Source organism: Prenolepis imparis, unplaced genomic scaffold (genome assembly GCF_030444845.1).
Source record: "Prenolepis imparis isolate NDT839.2.m4 unplaced genomic scaffold, iyPreImpa1.0 SCAF_5, whole genome shotgun sequence".
NCBI classification, from domain to species: domain Eukaryota; kingdom Metazoa; phylum Arthropoda; class Insecta; order Hymenoptera; family Formicidae; genus Prenolepis; species Prenolepis imparis.
In genome coordinates this window covers 9,570,186-9,590,891 of record NW_028141163.1, presented here as the reverse complement: position 1 = coordinate 9,590,891, position 20,706 = coordinate 9,570,186, and the positions used below count along the sequence as shown (strand labels likewise).

General features: G+C 32.1%; 1 protein-coding gene across 9 annotated transcripts in view; it reads left to right on the top strand.

Annotated features, from left to right (window-relative positions):
• The window catches only part of Fhos (Formin homology 2 domain containing), a 164,656-nt gene that overhangs the window by 76,503 nt on the left and 67,447 nt on the right, over positions 1-20,706 (top strand). The window lies entirely within an intron of this gene.

Here is a 20,706-nt window from a genome sequence, read left to right as displayed (position 1 = left end):
ATTAACGCAAAAATGGCTTGCAAAAATATTTTGTTAATGGTAGATTTAAAAATTATAAGATTATATAACGATGAAATTGAAAGAGGTCGATAAAATAATGTCATATATTTTCTAAAATCGCGGTTTATGATTTTCTTCTGTTAGCGGTTTTAAAAATTCACGCTTTGTTTCCGGATCTGCCGGTTATGACTGGAGATCGCTCGTAAAGTGCTAAATTACAGAGCCCGCGCTCGCTTGCTGCCTCCATGGCGAATCGCCTGTCATTGCAAACGACGACAAGCCACCCACGACGGTTGACTTTTGCAACAATTATCTCGTACGTGCAAAGTATGTAAAAATCGACGGCAGAGAAAAATTATAAACAGTTTTAATATGCTTTGTATCAGGTATATTCGCGATCGCGTTAAAATGTAGTTTGAAAGAGAATTTGTCGAGGAGATATTTTTTGATTGAATTTATGTAATTTGCGGATGTCGGGGAAAAAAACAATGGATATAGGAGGAAGGTAGTCAGCTTTCGCGCGGGTAACAAATCGTTTATCTTTGAGGTAATGTCTGGCAATTGTACGCCCACGCGTACGAGATAGCACCGCGTGCGTATCCGCGATATTTCTCACGCAGGCTGTTGCACGTTCGCGAAATTAATTTGCGTATATCTGCATTCTAGGCGGTCATCTGCGTCTGGCCCATAAATGGGTAGTTCCGTTTTTTTTAAAATAATTTTTTAACTAACTGATGAATTGATGAACTATGAATTGATAAAAAACTTTGCTCTTTTTTTGGTAGAATATTTGAAGTATAATACAAAGTATAATACAAAAATTTATAAAATAAATAAAATATTTTCTGTGAATTGTGAATTAGATAATCAGAGTAATTTGTTTCTCTTTTTTTCTCATGATGTAGAAAATTCTGTTTTAACTATAGAGATTGTATGTCCGAAAATATTTTTTGCGTTGTAAACTTCCCTTTATCAATAATTATTTCCACTTTATTCTGCTTCTATTAAATGAAATATTAAAAGATTATCGAAAATGTCTAAATAGAGACTGTAAGAAATGTTCATCATTCTGGCTATTTGTTTAATTGGATCCACTGCTTACTTTTATCTCCGCGTAGATAAGATAAAACCGTGATCGTATTTTTTCCACATTCGTGCTTATCCTGAGAATAAAACCTACCTATGGGCCCTCGTTTTTTTTTTCAAGGAAATTAATCAGCCACCGGAGAAAGTAGACAGTACTAGTGGAATGTCGAAACTTATCTCTATTCCGTGCACGGCGTACTTAACTGAAAGGAGGTCCCTACGGACCTTACCCAATAAACTTAGTGTCATCGCATTTCCCTCATGTGCTCTCTCATCTTAACTATCTCTCTCTTTTTCTCTTTTCTGTTTCTCCACAAAATCTTGCGTAACCTGTTTGAATGCGCGTAGGTACTAGTATACTGAGAATACATAATTATAATGAAAGGTGTATACATATGTATATCTGCCAATATAACAACTAAGAGGGAAGGAAACATTATAAAAAAGAAGAGTTGGATGGAGAAACGGAGAGAGAGGATAGATATTCTCCCAAGGGTTCAATAACCAAGCACAATAAGTCACTAAACGTTTGGTATAAACGTCGCGATGAGTAATCAACTTCCTACATATCGGACTTTAGGATTATTAAGATATATTCATTTTGCGGGGGCATTTCTTGTATTCTCTTCGCATATTAGTGCGTGGTAGATCAAAGTTCAATTTCTTTTTGTTCACCGATATGATATATTACCATTACAATTCTGAACGATCTTTAATATACATATTTGCTAAAATTTCTAGAAAAAAAATGAATATATTTTTACTATTGCCATTCAAATATAAAAATGACAATGAAAGGTAGTAATATATATTTATTTCATTCTTGAGGATTAGGCTGTAGAATTTCTGAGAAATTATCATTTGTCATATTATCTAAAAAAAACATTTTTGAATGTAATGAGATTATTTTATTCGAAGCAGAGTTGTATGAGACATATTGCAGCAATGCAGTGCCATATGCGATGACTCGCATTGTCGCCTTTGCTTTTGAGATAACCGATATTTTGCATGACAACAGTGATCAGCCTTGCTGGAATCATGCAATTCATCCGACCTGCAGTGCAAACTATGCTAATAAATCGCCTCATTAATGTCATTGCAGACTAGTGTACGTCAAGCGAACAGCGACATGAATGTTATTAACAGCGACAGCAATAGGAACGTAAATCAGCCCGAACTATAATATAAATTGATATTAGGTAAATTAATTACGAATCATCGAAACTCGTTGAATTCAATAATCGTAATAAAAGATCCTTTGTTCTTCAGACTATTAAATATTCTATGTGTTAAACTCTATTTTTAAAATTTTTTAAATATTTTTAAATTTTTTCTTTGCAAACAGCTTTCAAATTGCATTTTTGTTAAAAAAAATATTAAATTGCAAAAATTTGATCACATTATTTTACTAAAAAAATTATTTTACCTTTGATATACATATGTCGTTTATGCAACTTTCTATAATTATTTTTAGCAATGTTTCAAAGTAGATTTAAATGAATATATATTTTAGGAGCACATGCGTTCATTGCAATATGTATTTTTGCACTATTTTTCATGCTTATTTCTTGAAACTGTATTGTTATGAGAATTATGAGAACTTTTAATATGAATATTGTATTATATTATAGCATATAAAATAATGAGACTTTCTCAGAAATTCCAGATTTTTTGCAAAAATCTGCTTTCTTCGAAACTGTATGCATCGCTTAAACTAATAAACCTATGTTACTCGCGAGTTTCGAAAACTGGTGACTCACGTGCTTTAAAAATAGAGTTTATGCATTGCACTTATGATTGTTTTGTATACGAAACAATTCGCGAATCATTTGACGATGAAATAAATTACATTGCAATATGTCGAAATATGATCGTTTTTTAAATCTTTTATTGCAACTTGCATTAATTGCAATTTAAAAAAAAATATCAACAATCTTTCACATTTAATCATATAAGACATATTTTGGGCACACACAAAAACTTTTTAAAAAAAATTAAAAAAATTTATTAACTTTATTATTTAATAAATAATATCCACAATATTTCTTATCAACATCTGCACACGCGATAGTGGTATTTTTCAACGAAAGAAGGCGCGACATTCAGCGCGACATTCAGTATCTGTCCCAAAAAGCGGAGGTTTACGAACAGTTGGCGGCTCGGCTCGGAATAAATCGTATAACTGGGTTTCGAGATCTATTCCCAGGATATTCGGCTGGGCGTACCTCTCTCGCAGCCGGCCGTTTTCACGTTTTATAAATATCTGTTTGTACGCGCGGTAAAGTGTTAAGTGAGACCGAGCGACAATGAGTCAACGCGCGTATTATTATAAATACACTTATTGATAAAAAAATTTAAGCACTCAGGAAAATACAAACAACGAAATTTGATAAACAAATTACGTGGCAGATGTATCAATAATGTGCGAACGATTTTGAATGATCATACACGCCAAGAACGTCATACTTTGCGAAAATAATGCTGGGATGGGATAAACTCACGCCGAAATGAAATTTCAATATGAAACTAATTCGAGAAATTTTTATAATTATTAAGTGATGTTTTATATAAAGACAAAATTATTTTATATTATATTTTGCAATTAATTTTATATGCACGCCAAAATACTTTATGCAACTCCTGATGTTCCAATCATTACAGAGTAAAATAATGCAAATATCCTATTGTTTTCAAAAATTGTCTTATTGACCTGTTGTGGTTCTAAACTAGCAATTACATCTATTGTTTGGCATAGCGATTTTGCAACGCGAGATCATTGGCGCGTTCGTCGGAAGAAAGACGATGAATATATGGGAGAAATCCATTCTCTTCGGGTCAGGGTTTCAAACTGTTGCGCCGGCGATCTTCTGTCATAGGACGCATAAGAATGCTGCTAAATCTTACGTAATATCGCACAATCAGTCTCGACCGTGAACGTTTAATTGGCGTAGCGAGAAACTCGTTGCTCGAGATATCTGACACAATTATCCATCTGCAAATATTGCTTAATAGCAAATGCACGAGCCAGAGGATCGAGCTCGGTTTCCTTAAATCCGAAAACGCGTTTGTTCATTACATAAAGTGCTTGGTTTTCAGTCAAAAGAACGATCACATGCGCAACATTTCCTGTTTGCCTTAGATTGATTGTACTTCGATTGGAATAGACTTTGATAAATGAAAATGACATGCCAATATATATTGAGAAGCATGTGTGTACAAATTGATACATTATGAATGAATATTCTAATTTATCTTGAGTTGAGATGATATTTAATATTAGTAAATTATATGATAAAAGATGCAGCCCGATATTGGTTGTTTTTATATCAAGAGATTTTCCGAAAATTAAAGAAATTATTTAAATATTTAAAAATATTTTCTGTGAAAAATTTTTAACTGTTTTAAGCTATAAACATGCATTATATTTTTATATTATTTGTTATAATGTTAAAATATAAATTAGGTCAATTTTCCATTGATTAATCTATAAAAGAAACAAAATTTTTTTGTCATTTAATTCTATGATTGAACGCTATTTCGGTGCTGAGCACTTTCAAACATAAATTTGAAGTTAAAACGATAATTTTATTCCGGAGATAAATTTTGATCATCTTGATAAGAATTTCGTAGCACGAAATGTCAAGAAATTTCTGCTTACTCAGAAAAGCCGAACAGGGGCTCAAAGTTTCGCGGCGGACATTTAGACATTTGGCCATATTTCAGGGACTTAATGCACTATCTTTCCAATCCAATACTTATGGCGCTAGCAAGGTTCTCAGAGGAAAAGCAAAAATTGCCGCTTGTACCACGTTGCAGCATATTTCCCGGATTGCATCGCGTTGTTTTCTTTTTATTTTTCCGCTTCCGTAAAAGAGAGAAAGAAGAGAGAAAAATCTTATGCACCCGAATATAAAAAATTTCTTTCCATGAATAAATATGATGAATAAATATTATTAATGACATAGAGTAAGTGTTATTTGGTGCAATTAAATATAAACAGTTACAAAACGGTCACTTCTGCAAAATAAATCATCATTATTATTCTATTATAATATTTAAAAAATTCTATAATAAAATAATATTCGAAATCTTTTTGAATAAATAGTATATATTAGGAGAAATTTATTCTCTTGGGTATCGATTTACTGGCGATTCAATGAAAATGTCGTGCCGGCCGGAAGTCTTACGTTAGAGATTGGAAAATATTTCCTCGATTAAGAAACGCCCAGTCACACTAGAAGTTTCGTGCCATCGCGGATGGTATAAAAGGCTGAAAGTGTAGGATGGCCTTCGTGTATGTGGCCAGCACATAAGCTTACTTCGGGACGCGCTTTAAGCGATATTTCAGAACACTTTAACTGCTCCTTTTACTGCCAGGTGGAACTAACTCTTGCCTGGCGCTGCCTAGGCATTGCCTCGTAAACTCTAGGTTGTCCAGTCATCTGGCTAGTCGTAACTTATGATCATGCCCGTGTGTTAAACTGTCTATTTTTAGGTTTTTCCTTGTTAGCATGAATGTATCTTACATAGAAAAGCACATACCTTCTAATTCGTCTAATACAATTGAAGCAATAAACTGTGTTATATAAGTCTAACATTTTAATTTTTAAAATATTACATGTTTGATATTAAGCGTAAATTTTTAATTATATTTCACGTTATGTCTAGTGGAAATATATTTTATATAAAATGCATACAAAATAATAGAATAATTTTTGAATCTTATAAAAAAATAAGCACATATAAATGCGATTTATTATTTTAATTTTTATTTTCTACTAAAAGAGAAGAGAGAGCTAAGTTTTTCTTATAAGAGTAAGAAATCGTAAGATTTAAACATGCGTTTGTAATAATTTTATTCGTTACATCTATTTTCCACGTAAACGAAAGGAACGTAAGCCGGGATAAGAAAGGAAAGCTGTAACACAAGCTTAATCGCTTGTGATCCTAAAGACTCGAAGCTCGAGGATTGAACGTAACCTCCGCGATCGGCTCGCGCCACGTAAGCTCGAGAGCTTTTGGATTTAGGTACATTGTTGAAAACAAATGGTCCTCAGGATCAATGGCTCGCCGCATCGGCCGGTAATTACGAGCTGTTACCACGCAAGGGACGAGAGAGGAAGGCCAGACCCGTGGATCAGGCATTGCCTCGTTACACAATTAAATTTACGATCGACTCGAACGCGATCGGACATTGCCGGTAGCATGGGGGCGGATATAAATCGCGGGGCGTCGGTTTGAGTTATACTCGATTGGTGATGGTCGATTAAGGCCGACGACAGGAACTCGTATATTTCGCGCAAGAAACCTTGCATCGGGACGATGAGGGGAAGCGACCGTATCTCTCTGGATTTTAAGAAGGGAAGAAAACAGTTTAACTTTTATATCTAAAAAAAGGGGAACGCTTTATTTGTTGAAATTTTTTATAGAGAATATAATATGTTAAAGATATGTTAGAGAATATAATATGTCTTGCAAATAAATTTTCTAATACTCTCTCTTCAGAACAAGTAAAATTTATTAATATAATTTATTAATATTTTATATAAAAATAATGTAAATAATTTTAATTTTGATTTAAATTATAATTTATCTTTTTATTATTTTAGCGCTACAAATTTCAGCGCTCTAACAAAATACACATTTATTTAATTTAACTATAAAACATGTATGCTAAAGCTATTCTTTTCTAAATTTATATTTTGAGAAATAATTTTTTACAAAATTAACATTCTTATCTTTTCGTGCAAATCTTTGTTTTAGTATTATTTTTTCAAGAATAATTATAAAAAGGGTTAGCCAAATAAGATAAATTAAGAACACGGTCCGTACATAGAACAAGTTATTCGCCATGCAAAGATAAAGAAGTATCAACAGAAGAAATAAGAGTGACGGTGCGCACTGAGACTAACTATTCCGTGTGGTTAACTCAAATAAGGAAACTGTCTCACCGCGAACCGTAAGAAGTTCTGAAACTTTTCCAGAATTTCCTGGAAGGGAATTCTGTAGAACTCGATGTATAATGCTGCGGCATTTTACAGAGGCGTATCTGGCTGTAAGCAAAAGTGGTAGAAAGAAAAGTGCGACTCGCTCCATTCACGATATCTTGCTCTGAAACTTTGTCGCATTGTGTCGTGGAATTTTGCGAGCTTTTTTTCCGACAACTCTGAACTTTTAGTAAGTCTTTTTAAAAGTCGATGTATCGCGATATATAATTTTGTTTATATCGGATTATATCATTAAATTGCACGCAAAATGTTGTTAATTCGCTTATTTTACTGAGAAAGTCTGTTGTGAATGAATCTGCAACTTGTAAATGTGCGTTATATCAAAATCATATAGGTATGTCACATATAACAAAATCTTTTTTAGCTTAAAGATAAAAATAATAAAGAGAACAGATTAATAGTTTTTTAAATATTTTTACACATTTTTTCTTTTTTTTTTGAGATAGCTTTTCGAATTAATTTATTATTTATTAGAAAAAATTAATAATTATTATTAGGAACGTAGTTTCTTTTCACAATTTGTATATACATTATTTTTACATATTCAATATACTTACAATTAGTTGTATTGAAAGGAACTAATTTTTTTGTTTTTGAACGAAAACTAGGAAGTTATACAGCATTACTGCATTTCCATCTACGCTCTATAAGCATTAACTAATTTTGTGATAGTCGAAAGGGTACACCTTGCCCGTACTGCAGACCAAATGCAACCGCGAATGCACATAGATGCATCCCCGTATTTGCGTAGCTGTTCGTACGTCGTCGTTGAGTGCACAGACATGTTTCTGCGGCCGATGTGCATTTCGTATATAAGAGAGATACAACTCCCGTCGATTTGGTAGTTCGTGCATATTCATGGTAATGCACCGATGCATATCGTTCCGCGTTTGCGTTTCTCGAGTTTTGAGAAAAAGGCACCCTCGTTAGTATCGTTTTACGATGATTTATACATGTGTGTTATAACAAAGCGTTATCATTAAACATTGCGTGGCCTCACGAGAGAGAGAGAGAGAGAGAGAGAGAGAGAGAAACTTATACATATTTACACATCAATAAAAAGTTTGGAAAACTTTATTACGTTGCATGTCTGAATCGGGATGGCGATATCATTAATCTTTTCTAGTAATATAAATTCGTTTGATAAAAACAACCAAGAAAAATTTTCAACTTAATGAGAAAGTCAAATAATGCATTTTAAATGTTTTTTTAATTGTTGAAAGTTATTTACTGGGGTTATTTATTAATACGGTTATTCCAATGGAATCAACTTAATTATTCTTCTAAGTCTTGATAATAAAAAGTTAGAGAGACTATATAAATAAATTATTATATTAATTACATTCTATCTTATGTCGAATTCAATAAAATATAAATAACTATTAAAATTTCAATTATTAGGTAAATAAAACTAAATTTATATTTTCAGTCAAAGTCATTGAATTAAAAATTTGATTCAATAAGAGAGTAAAGATATATTCTACAATTATAAAAAATTTATTTGCTTTTAGCTACTGTTTTATTTATTGTTTTAAGATGGAAAATTCTCTATTGCATGCTTCAAACTTCTTTGTATTATTCTTCAAGAGTTACTCTATTTCAATATTTCTTATTTTATCTTTATTGTTAACTTCAATATCCGATGTCGAGTCTTTTATTAGGATGTTTCTTTGGAAAAAGGGAGTGAGAGAGGGAGGAGGGAGAGAGTAACGGCTACTCGTATGATCGGTCGATGAAATTTTATCATCCGCATTCTCTATGATAAAGTATCTTCAAACATGAAAAGAGCATAAACTTCTCGCAATTTTCACTGAAAATAATCTGTTATTGTGAAAATAACTGAAGCGAATATTTTATAACAATATGCATTTCAGATTTAGGAAAATAAAGTGTTCTTTTTGAATATTATGAATATTTTGGTATCAAAAATATATTTATAAAATTAATAATATTGCTTTTGATATTTTTATGTCACACACACACACACACAAACACACAAATATATATTATTAATTGAAAATTTAATCGAAAATAAAAGATAATCTTAATAAATTGTATACAATTAAAATATGCTTATATGAGACTAATTTTCGGCTAAAATTTTCTATGAAATTAAGTATATTACATTTATTGACAGCAAAGAATTTTTGAGCTCGTCGAATTGTATTTTTATTTTATCATACACAGATTTACTTATGTATTGTATAAATCTAGTGGTGATTTTTCGCGAAATAACAATGATTTTTTTATTTCTCGTTTTTCATATCAAAAAAATATATTTAAAAATAAAATTCTCTCGAAAAACAACGTTCTCTTAAATTTGCGATAAGCATTTCTGTATACAGGGATAATTGTTTCTTTTTTGTTTTCTTAACATATTTTCCTATTTCTGGATATATGATGGAAAAAATTATTTCATGATTTTTCTTGAAATCTCAGTTTTTCTCCTGCTTTTTTACACGTCGGAAGAAAATCTAAAGAAGGTGGAAATGAAGCGGATTCTGATCGCATCGACATCTCATAAGCGGGGATCTATTTTTATCTTTTAGGTCGCGGTAGAAAACCCTCTACTTCGATTTCGATCTTGATCTTGTGCCCCACCAAAAGCTTAAGACTACGTGTGAAATGCATTCTCATGTGATTGGTATTCTATGTGTATATATTCTGAATCATATGCATTTGTGTGTTTATTTGCATTTTCTTCGATCGATATTTTGATACATCGCTAATAATTTGCAATATTCTTTATTACACGACGATAGACGTGAACATAAGTGCGAAGGCAGAAATATATAACAATTTCTAGATTTCTTTTAGTACTAAAAATAAAGTTAGCAAAGAAGATTTTAGAATATTTTAAATGATTCTTTCACAAACTTTTTATAAAAATTTATACATTAACTTTATAAGAAGATATACTTTTCTGTAACTTTGACAAATTATTGCAAAAGGAAATTTGTTAAAGGATTGAAAAAAGTGAATATTACTTCTATATTGTGTTATAATAAAAGATCTGGTTTTCGTTTCTTTCTTGCTAGCGAAAATTATGTTATCATGTATATTTCTTTTGCTATTACTGTTCGCTAATCCAGCAGAGTGATTTTTTTTTGTTGGAAAAGAATAGCAACGAGAAAAGAGGCCGCAACGAGCAGTCGTACAAAGCAACGAGCAGTCTCTATAGTCTTTTCGGTATATATCTTTAATCCTGAGATTTACGTAAAGCCAAAGAGTTATGGCCAGACGAACGCGGGATCTTATAGTAGAATTAAAAGAACGTGCGGTTTTTCTCGTAAATTCTGTTACAATAGCGGAACCTTGTTCACTGATATAGTGATGAAATAAACTTTTGTTGGATACACAGAAAAGCCGACAATTTTATGGATGATACGCGTGACACTATTGTGAATTATTGATATACATATATTAGCCAAATATCTAATGATTAGATATTTACATAAAATTCTATTTTTATAGACACAATATTTTATGAAAAAAAAAAGAAATAAATAGAAATATTCTTTATTTTGTTCAAATTAATATGATTGTTTGTGTGTAGGTTTTTGCACTAAAGTTTCTAAAGTTTTTTTTTCTTTTGCTATTTCGTTGCAATGCTTATTCCAATTCACATTTTTTCTCTTATTTTGTTGCTGCAGCTCTCGCTTCTTTGCTATTCACTAACTCTCAAAGAGAGTAAAATCTTCCGTAAAACGGATTTCATTAATTGGATGGTCGCGAAATGGAGAGCTGAACGGTGAAATTGATAGCTCGAGAAGTTACAGCATCTTTTACGCTCCATGGTCAAAGGCTGTTTCGCGATATTAAAACGAATAAAATATTTACAAAGCGTCGACCTGTATAGTTTCCTATTTTTTATACGTTTCTAAAATCTTTTTTTAATTGCAAGTAAGATAAGTGATAGATCTTTGCCATGTAAATTATATAAATAGTTATATTAAAATGGTTAAATTATCTAGCCTTTCTCTAAATGAAATAGAACAAATATCGGCAAAATATATTTTTATGTTATAGGATTTATATTATAGAATTATTTTAATAACAAAAGTATTATTATTTAAAATCATTTTTGTTATTTTGCTGAATGTAGCTACAGCAATATTAAACGTTTTTAATTGAAAAAAGGTTTTAATGAAACATAGGAGAATGTTATTTTAACTTTTACATCTGTTTTTTCAGAAAATATATTAAAAAATTAGGAAAGATATATACGCGTTTAATTAAACGAATAACGCCAAATTGTAAAAGCCAAATTAATTGAGCATTTACTATAATTGCTTTGGTGATGTTTCTGTTAACGCATTAGAATATTTGAGAATGATGAATATGAAATTGATATTTACATAGTATAAAATAATATAGTTACGCAAATCTTGTTAACTTTTGCGATCTGCAAATTATTGTTTGACTTAATTCGATTGCCTAACTTTTGCTATAGAATATGGTGAATAGAATCTGTTCTTTAAGAGTGTTTTAGATAAAAATTAATTATATAAAATTGAATAAAATTTAATTATAATTAATTTATTAAACCATTTACCCTCTTAATTTTTATAAATGAATTCACTGTTATACACGAAACGATTATACTATTATAAACGAATTATTTTCGCGTAATTAAATTATGTTGTATAATAAAAAGTTAAATTGTTTTAACATAATCGAACTTTTAGTATTGAATTTATTTCTAGTATATATTGTTCCTTCAATTTATACATTAAATATTTGATTAAGTAAATGCAATTACACGTCCTTTCAGAATAAAAATTCCAAAAAACAGAGCGAATATAAATCGCGAGAAGGTTTCTAGAATGAACATACGCATCACCAAAGGAAATAAGAGAAATGTAGCATTATAACGTAAAGCAATTAGCGAATGTAGCTGGATATGTAAAACACTCTCATTAAATTTCGGTGCCTCTTGGTCATGGTCCGTTATTTTTTCGTCGTCGTAAAACGGACCACACGAGCATATATTCATCGTCTCGTTAAATTTATTATGACGAAATTTTTAGGCGGCCATTATCTTGAAAACGCGACTCGCACCTTTAATTCTGGTAACGTGCAATACGCGTTTGTTGCGAGTTTTAATTAAATGTGTCACGTTCGCGGGATCGCGCGACTGATCTTGCAGTTTAAGCGACTTTCCAGGCTAAAAAAGAGAGCGTCTTTTTTATGCCATCCACCGCTCCATTGCCCATTCTCCCTCCGTCTCTCCGTTATATTCCCGCGAGCGGAAATGCAAAGCTCGTTTTTTTTTTCTTTAGGAAAGCTGGTATAAAAAAGGTTTTTCCGGAAAAAAATACGTGATCTCAAAGGCCATATACATGCTACTTAAAAAATTGCATATTTCGCGACTGCAAATTCTTTGATAATTTTGGGTTGATTCTCGATAGCGAGAATTTGATGGAATTTTTTTTCTGCTTTTATTTTATAACTTTTTAATTTATCATTACATTTCTTAGCAATTAAGCTTGAGATTCAAATTATGTTAATATGAAGTTTGTTTGATATGAAATTAAGAGGTTTATTATCTATTGCTTATAATCGAAGATCTTCTAGTCGAAAATAGTTATTGTAGTTTATTGTTGAAAGAATGATGCAATATGGGAATATGCTTTTGTACATTTCTGAGAAAAAGAAACATTATTTCGAAGTTCTTTCGAGAATGAAGCTTTTGTTTCGAATTATTGATGCTTGAATGATTGAAATAATCATCTGTCTTCTTCACAAACTACAATTTCTAGTTGTGCTATTGCTGAAGCACTTTGTATACGAAGTGCATCATGTATAATAATTTTTTTGCTATTCAGCCCAGTCTTCTTGTGTCAACCCTTTTTGTCTCTGTCCTCTTGTTCTGGTCTTTTTCTTTCTCCGTTTTTCGTTCGTACGCGAGTAGACTCACTGAAATCTTGAATTTTAGAATGCCCGAGTCACTCTTTGCAATATAATACATATGTCTCATATCGAGATATTGATAATATACAGAATGTCCTTAATATCAGTTATAAAGTGTATTATAAATTTGAAATCAAATGATACTTAGATTACCATATTTTTCAATGTTATATATAGTGTATATGTATGTATACCTATAACTAATTTATTAATTTTATCAATTTATGCATTAATTTATTTGAATATATAAAATAAAATTAATTGCGAAACAATTTTATTATCTATCTCTCTTGATTTAATTTCGATGAACTTGTTAATTAAATCGTTTATACTTGAAAATTGCGTATGTATCGATGAAAAAATCGTTTTTTAAGCATTTTTTTTTTTAAGTTTTTGTGGTAGTTACAATAATGAAAAGTATTTAGGACGCTCTGTATATGTATCCTATATATATTTTCTCATGCGAAGATGACAAGCTTTCTGTTTAATAGTTTTTATGGAACGGATTAAATTTTAATTTTAGATATTTACACTTACAATCTGCTACGATGTCGTTCTTATTATTTTCCGTGGCATTACATTTCCCGGGAGATTAAAGTAATACAGAGGTTCTTACTCGCGTTAATACAATGACGAGGAATATCACAACGAGATGATCGATACTCCTGTGCATTACGAAAGCTCCTAAGGGAAATCTCAACATTCCGGTGATCCGCGTTACTGCCAAGTTTAAAACTGCTTTTTCTCTGTTTTTTCCACGTTTGTCTCCTTCCAGCTAAGATACGCATTTCTTTTTACAGAATTCATTTCCGCGAAATTTGTTAGAAGATGAACGATTTTGGGACACAGATCCATGTAAAAATATTGTTGTTTCTTCATTATTTCAAAATATTAAAGAAACATATCAATTTACGAGAAATTTATTTAATTACAAATCTGTTATATATAAATTAATTTTCATAATTTTTATGAAGAATATTTAAATTATATTTAGTCTAATTTGAGATTGTGATAGTGGATCTTTGCCTATGCATCTTCTTTTCTTTTTCTTTTTCGAGAAATAAACAAGATCTGATCGCTAAACAACCTAAGAATTAAAGTATTAATTACTTTGTTCTTCTGAACAAAATCTCCAGCAACTTTGCTTGCATTCTATTCTATAATAATCTCTTCCGGACTATTTGAAAGTCAAAATTATTTTACCTGGGGCAATCTAGCCAGACATCGTTGATTTCTGGATATCGCTATCTCTGAAATAACGCTAAGTGTATCCATTATATAATACAATTTTATTTTATTAAAAAAAATTTTTGTTAATTAATTGCAGTTTTTTTATTTATTTGATTTATTTATAATGAAAGGAACTAAATTATAATAATTATAATAAATTATAATAAATTATAATAATTATAATAATTATAATAAATTATAATAATTATATAAAAAATTGCGTAATGAAAAGTCGCTGAAGTTTTTATAATCTGTGTACATTAATTTTGGCAATTGTTTTACTAAATTTTTATTTTAAAGGCTATTTTAAAGTCATTGAAAAGAATCGCCAAACTGAAATAAAAATTCTAGATCAAGAATTTATAACGAAAAGATTATAAATGATTTTCGATAATTTTGTGGATTTACATGATAAATCGCTGATACATTGGATATTTTGGTACAAATTAGATCATTAGTTCTGCCGTGAGTATATCTAATCGGAATCTCGCATCCTGCGTTTTATTACTCGCAGGAATGCGTCTCGATTTATTGATCTACATTTATAACGATAACTGATTGCAAGGTAATTTATCGTTTAACTGCACATTGTTGGTTGTTTCGATATATCAATATTTCAAAACACAATTAGTTAGCGTTATTTTATAATTGGGAAATAAAAAGGCAGAAGTTTACTAATGCATATTATACGTCTAATTTCAAGACGGAAGAATAATTTTTTTGAATACAATTTTATTTTGTATTTAAATATAAAACATTCAAATATTAATATTTGCAAAATTTCAGTAAATGACGATTTTATTTATCGTTAAAATTCAACATGGTAAAATCGAAAATCTTGCCGTAACTTTATATGTCGCAATTTGCAGATAGTCGATCGCTTGTAAATCCCAACGAAGGCAGCGATCATGATTTGCGCCATAACACGCCTCTTCCTATTTTCCTCGATTTGTTTATCTTTAAATAGATAATAGATTGCGTGCAAGTATCGTACACGCAAATGTTGTCGAACGGCGATTTAAGTGGCCGGCGATGCCATTCTCCTGAGAAAATGAGAAAAAAGCAGCTAGTGAGAAAGGCGATCGTGTCGGAAGCGAACGAGCCGGACCTTCGCGATCAATATCAGAAGAGATTTTCGAGATAATTGGTAATTAAGCTCGCAAAAAAACTATATATGCGCCTCGGCGATGGATCGTTAGGTTGACCTGACCATCGCAGCCGAGGGATTCTGGGAACACGGATCAATGACACATCTTCATTAGCCTTTCATAAATCCATTTGTATCACACTTCCCTTCTCTTTCTTTCTCTCTCATCGCTTACTTGGGCCCTTCCTCCAAACCCCTATCTCCACGTGCGGTTCGCCAAAGCGCGTTCATGTTACGTAGTATATGCGTTCAGAGTACCCATAATGCACTCTAACCGCCGACAGGACTGGGTCGCTTTTAGAGACATAACTGCTGGAAATGTGGTAATGACAGCAAAAGATCCCCGTTTATTATTTTGATTATTCCGATATTGCGTTGTTTAAGATAAATTGAAATATAAACAGATGGAGACTAAAAGAGATAAGACTTCTTCGAGATAAAGAAATCTGGTTACGTTTTACAATTAACAAAAAGAAAATTACAATCTCATATAAATTGTAATATTATAATTCTAATTTTCATGCATTTTCGGAATCATTTTTTCAGCTGTAAAATTTTGGCATCTCACAAGTATAATTATTATCATTGAATTATGATTGAATTTATTTGAATTATTTTGAATTATTACTATGCTTCGGAACTGAAGAGATTATGATCCTTCGTAATATGATTCAAAAAACATCTCTTGATGGTATAACTCCGAACTGCAATTATACAGTGTCCCAGACTTAAAGAATCATTTATTAATGGGAGAATACTAATTATTATTTATTTGGAGACAATTTTTCCTCAGCGAAAATGTCGAGAAGGCCATCATTTTTTGCATGTTCCCAATTTTTGTCATCATGCATCTTTTTGTAAGCTTTAAATTATAATGTTATTAAATTAAATTCTATCTGAAATTAACTGAAGAATGTAATTTTGTTAATATTTTATTTTCACAAGATTTAATTTGCGAAAAACTTTTTATTTTTAATCACTTATAACTCGAAAATTATTGATGTCTCGACATTTTCATTGACTATGAGAAAAAATCGTATCCAAATAATCCCAAAAATCTGCCATTAATGGATGATCCGATAAGTCTGGGATATATACCCAGTATATATTGAATTATTGCTCTCTTTGTTGCGATTTCATTGATTTGCATTGCACGCGCGATAAAATTCTACAAAGATATAGCTTTCTATCTAATTACCTATCTACAATGTAACCACACGCCTCGATACGTTATTTGCCCGCGGTCTCGCCCCGGGTTCTGTGCGTTCACACGCGCCAATGGTTGGTTGCGCACCGATCAAACGGTGACACGCTCGCGTGCACGCACACCTCGTGTCGTAGGCACGCGCGTGCATTATCTGCGACACCGTGTTTGGGAATGCCCGGCGGGATTCGCAAACGCTATTGCCCGTATCTGCTGTGCATCCGCGGCGTGCTCTCCCATGGGATTAATCGCGAGAACGGGAGAAGTGAGAGAGGAGCGTGTTGCGATTTATACCGTCGCGATATTGATAATCGACAATGTTCGATCTACAAGTCTCTATAATTAATAAAGATACTGTTGAAGAAAACTATTTTTTATATAATATTGATACAGATAAATTTATAATTGTGTAATAAAAAATTATTTATTATCTCATAATATATATTATAATATAATTATAATTTTAATTTGCATTTCGAGCTATGAAATATCTTTGAAAAAAAAAAATCTTTTTTAGTTAGAAGATTAATATGAGGTTGCAGAAAAATTATTGAGTTTAAGTACCGATTTTACACGAGTCAGTCGGTTTATCTTCTAACTTTTTGACATTTCGATAATCTAACAATGTAAAATAGATTTGAATATGTGTAAGAAAAATAACGAGTACGATTAAGGAGTTAAAGAGGTGTTACCGGAGATTTTCGTGTAACTCTCGAGAACCTCGATTCAGGTATATAACTTTATCGTCGGTGGCAAATATTTCGTAATATTTCCTGGATGCTGATCGAACTCCGTTGTTATGCATCAACGATATTCCATAATGGCTGCGTTTTACGGAAGAGCGTATACGCATTCACGAACGATGGTATCTGGATAACTATATTACACGCCATATACATATACATTGGCGCATGGAGGAAAGCGCATCGGCATAACGGTGCGCGATCAGCGGTACCTGCTCTTCGAAAAAGTTATTCCGAGTGAGGAGCTCCGACGAGCTCTGATGTGAGTGAGTGAGCGAGCTCTCCAAAGTTGGTCAAAGGTCTTTTCAGATCGATATTAAGGATCGTAACAGGCCAAAGCGCGCCGCGTTAATAAATATTCTTATCTTAACGCGTAATCTAATTATGCGGATAGGAACGCGTACCCGTTTAGATTTTCCTACGTGTATATAAGAGTATCTCGCTTATCTCGCTCGCACCTGCTTGCCGAAGTAAACGAGTAAATTAATTATCGTGGCGAGACCAGCCGGGAACGCTAACACCAATATCGACAGCATGTTTGTTCCTTTAAACAAACAGGTTCTAAACGACGTGGACATGATTATGGATAAAGAAGTGAATGGCTTTTGCATTAAAAGAATCGCGAGCTTTAATCTTTTTTTTTTTAGCTGGGTGTTTCGGAAACCCCCTCGTGCTATACAGAAATTTATATAAGAAATATGCGAACTTCTCTATAAATTTACATTTATATTACGGTAATTTCTGTAATCGACCACGTATATTGAAAACTGCGTGTAGACGATAATACAAGAATGTAATGTAAATAGGAATTCGGAGGTCAACGAGAAATTGATCGTTGATTAAAATTGCTAATCAATATTCGATGTAGTCAATTTTAGAAGAATCACACATTCGAAAAGTCCAACTAAAATTGATTACATTGATTTGCATCGCACCCGCGTTTGAACTTTGAAAAATACTTGAAGAAGTGAAGAGAAGCGTCTCTCGCGATTTGGTTAAGGGAGTGCGATGTCGCGATAAATCGAGCAAATGGAAGCATTCGTTCTGTTTTCGAATGTTGTCAGACAGCTTGAACTTTGGTTGAAGTTGAGCGAACGGGGCGGGATCTCCTCCGCAGAAACCAAGTATCGGTCCATACAACACTTGGAAGAATACTCTCTCGCGGTCGCGCGTCCTCCTCTCTTCCTCTATTCCCTTCACCCCTTTTCTTCCTCGTCGTGATTCCCCGCGGCGTGTTCCCACGCCGAACCAGCATCTTCTGGGTCTCTTCACCGACGCGACGTCGTGGTCGATTGCGATACCTACGCCCTCGGAGAGCGCGAGGCTCTCACCTGGGCTCTCTAGGCTAGGTCAGTACCGTAAACGGCTCACTTGCACGCTGACACGCATTCACGTGGGGCCACGTGTGCGGCATCTCTCTATCAACACATTGCGCTGCTCTGATGACAGGGACGGGGGCACTGACCTGTGACACAGACCGACCGCTTATCGATATTGAAACGAAGTTCGTCATAAGAGCGCGGTTGTATAGTTGTAAACGAAAATCTGTTCTTAGCTGAATTTTTTTATTTTTTATTAGAACAAAGCAAGTATACAGAGTTTTATACAGAAAAAAGTGATCAGTTTAAGAAAATACTGGCTAGTTTCAGAGCAATTGTATGATATATAGAAACAAGACGATTAGCAGATAGTTGGCTTCTTCAATAAACTATTTAGAAATCTGAAAAGATTCCTCAGACTATTAGAGAAATTAGGTCGACGTTAAGCATATCATTCGATGTCACGTGCTAATTTTTTCGCACGTGATAAGCGTGTAGTGTGTGGGATGTAAGCAAACAAGGACTGGTGAACATCGATGTACAACATACATCATTGTAAATGACTTTCTAAATAGAGAGACTTTAATGAATTTTTTCGTAAAGGATAATTTTGATAAAAAAATATTATTTTAACTATATATTAATGTCCAATATTTTGATATAAATAATAGAGTCGTTCATTATATTTTTAATCAAAAGAAAGATAAATTTCAGAAATTTATCTAAAAATGACGCCACATACATAATGCTATACTACTTGCTAAACTGATATTCTGTACAAAATTAACATATCACATTGCTTGTATAGAGAACTTGATGTAGAATACTAAAATGTACAATGCACATAGACATTGAATGCATTAGTTAATGCAAACGCATGTACACATATAGGTATATGATATTTCAATGAGAACCAGTCTGGATGTAATAAAGGAGGAATCTCGACTTTGATAACAAATGATGTTTATCGATGTCAAAGTAAAGTTGATCGATAAATATATTGACTTTCTCTACTCCGTGTTCTATTCCTATAGTGTGCTATGCTCACCGCTATCATTTGTTTTGATTAATTACAGACAATCTTATATTTGCAAATCTCGCGTTAAGAAGAGAGAAGAAAATAAGAGAGAGTATTGTTATATAAAAATATATATTATAAAAATCTTTGAAAAATTATTAAAACATATAATAATATTTTTATAAAATATTATTATTAATTATGACAAATATAATTAATACATCGATTATATTTAAAAGTTTAATATTTGAACGCGCGTTTATCGCGTTATGTATAGATTGGAATTAATAATCGAAACTGCTGTTTTGAAATAACAACAAATCAAATAATGAAATTGAAACTTAATTGAAAAGATGTTATGCGAATAGGAAACTACGATCTACCATATATACGTTTTATGTTCTTATCAGCAATTTGATCCTTTGTTATTTCGATGTTTCGCGTTGCTGCAATCGTACGTGCTGATTGCATGTGCATGCGTGCTCATTCGACCACCCGCGATCGTCGCTAAACACGATAATACCCATGTGTGCAAAACATCGTTTCCTCCTAGATTTGATAGCAATCTAGGCTTTCATTGCAAACGAGTAGTTGCTGAAACCTTTTCAGAACGGTGTGGCGTTATTCGAATCTCTTCCTGGAGCATGAAGTGGAAACTCGTGAATTTGCAGTAGATATTTTTGACGAGACGTAAAATATATATGTCGATACCGCATTAATAAATCTCAAACTTTTAATGCAAGCTTTAAAAAATTCTAATTCTTTTGATTCTCCAAAAAATTTGTTTATTAAATAAAAATTCAAACATATGTGCAATTTTTTAAAGCTTTGTCTTTAAAGGTTAAACTTTCGACGAATTTATTAAAGAGAGAGATAAATTAAATACTTTAACTTTTTTATACACACACAAATAATATAATATAATAGTTTTAATATACTTAAAAAAATATTTTTTTTTATAAATGACTAATAATTGATATACATATACAAACAAAATATAGCTTTTCTTTGAATTATTAATTGAAGCTAACCGAAAGG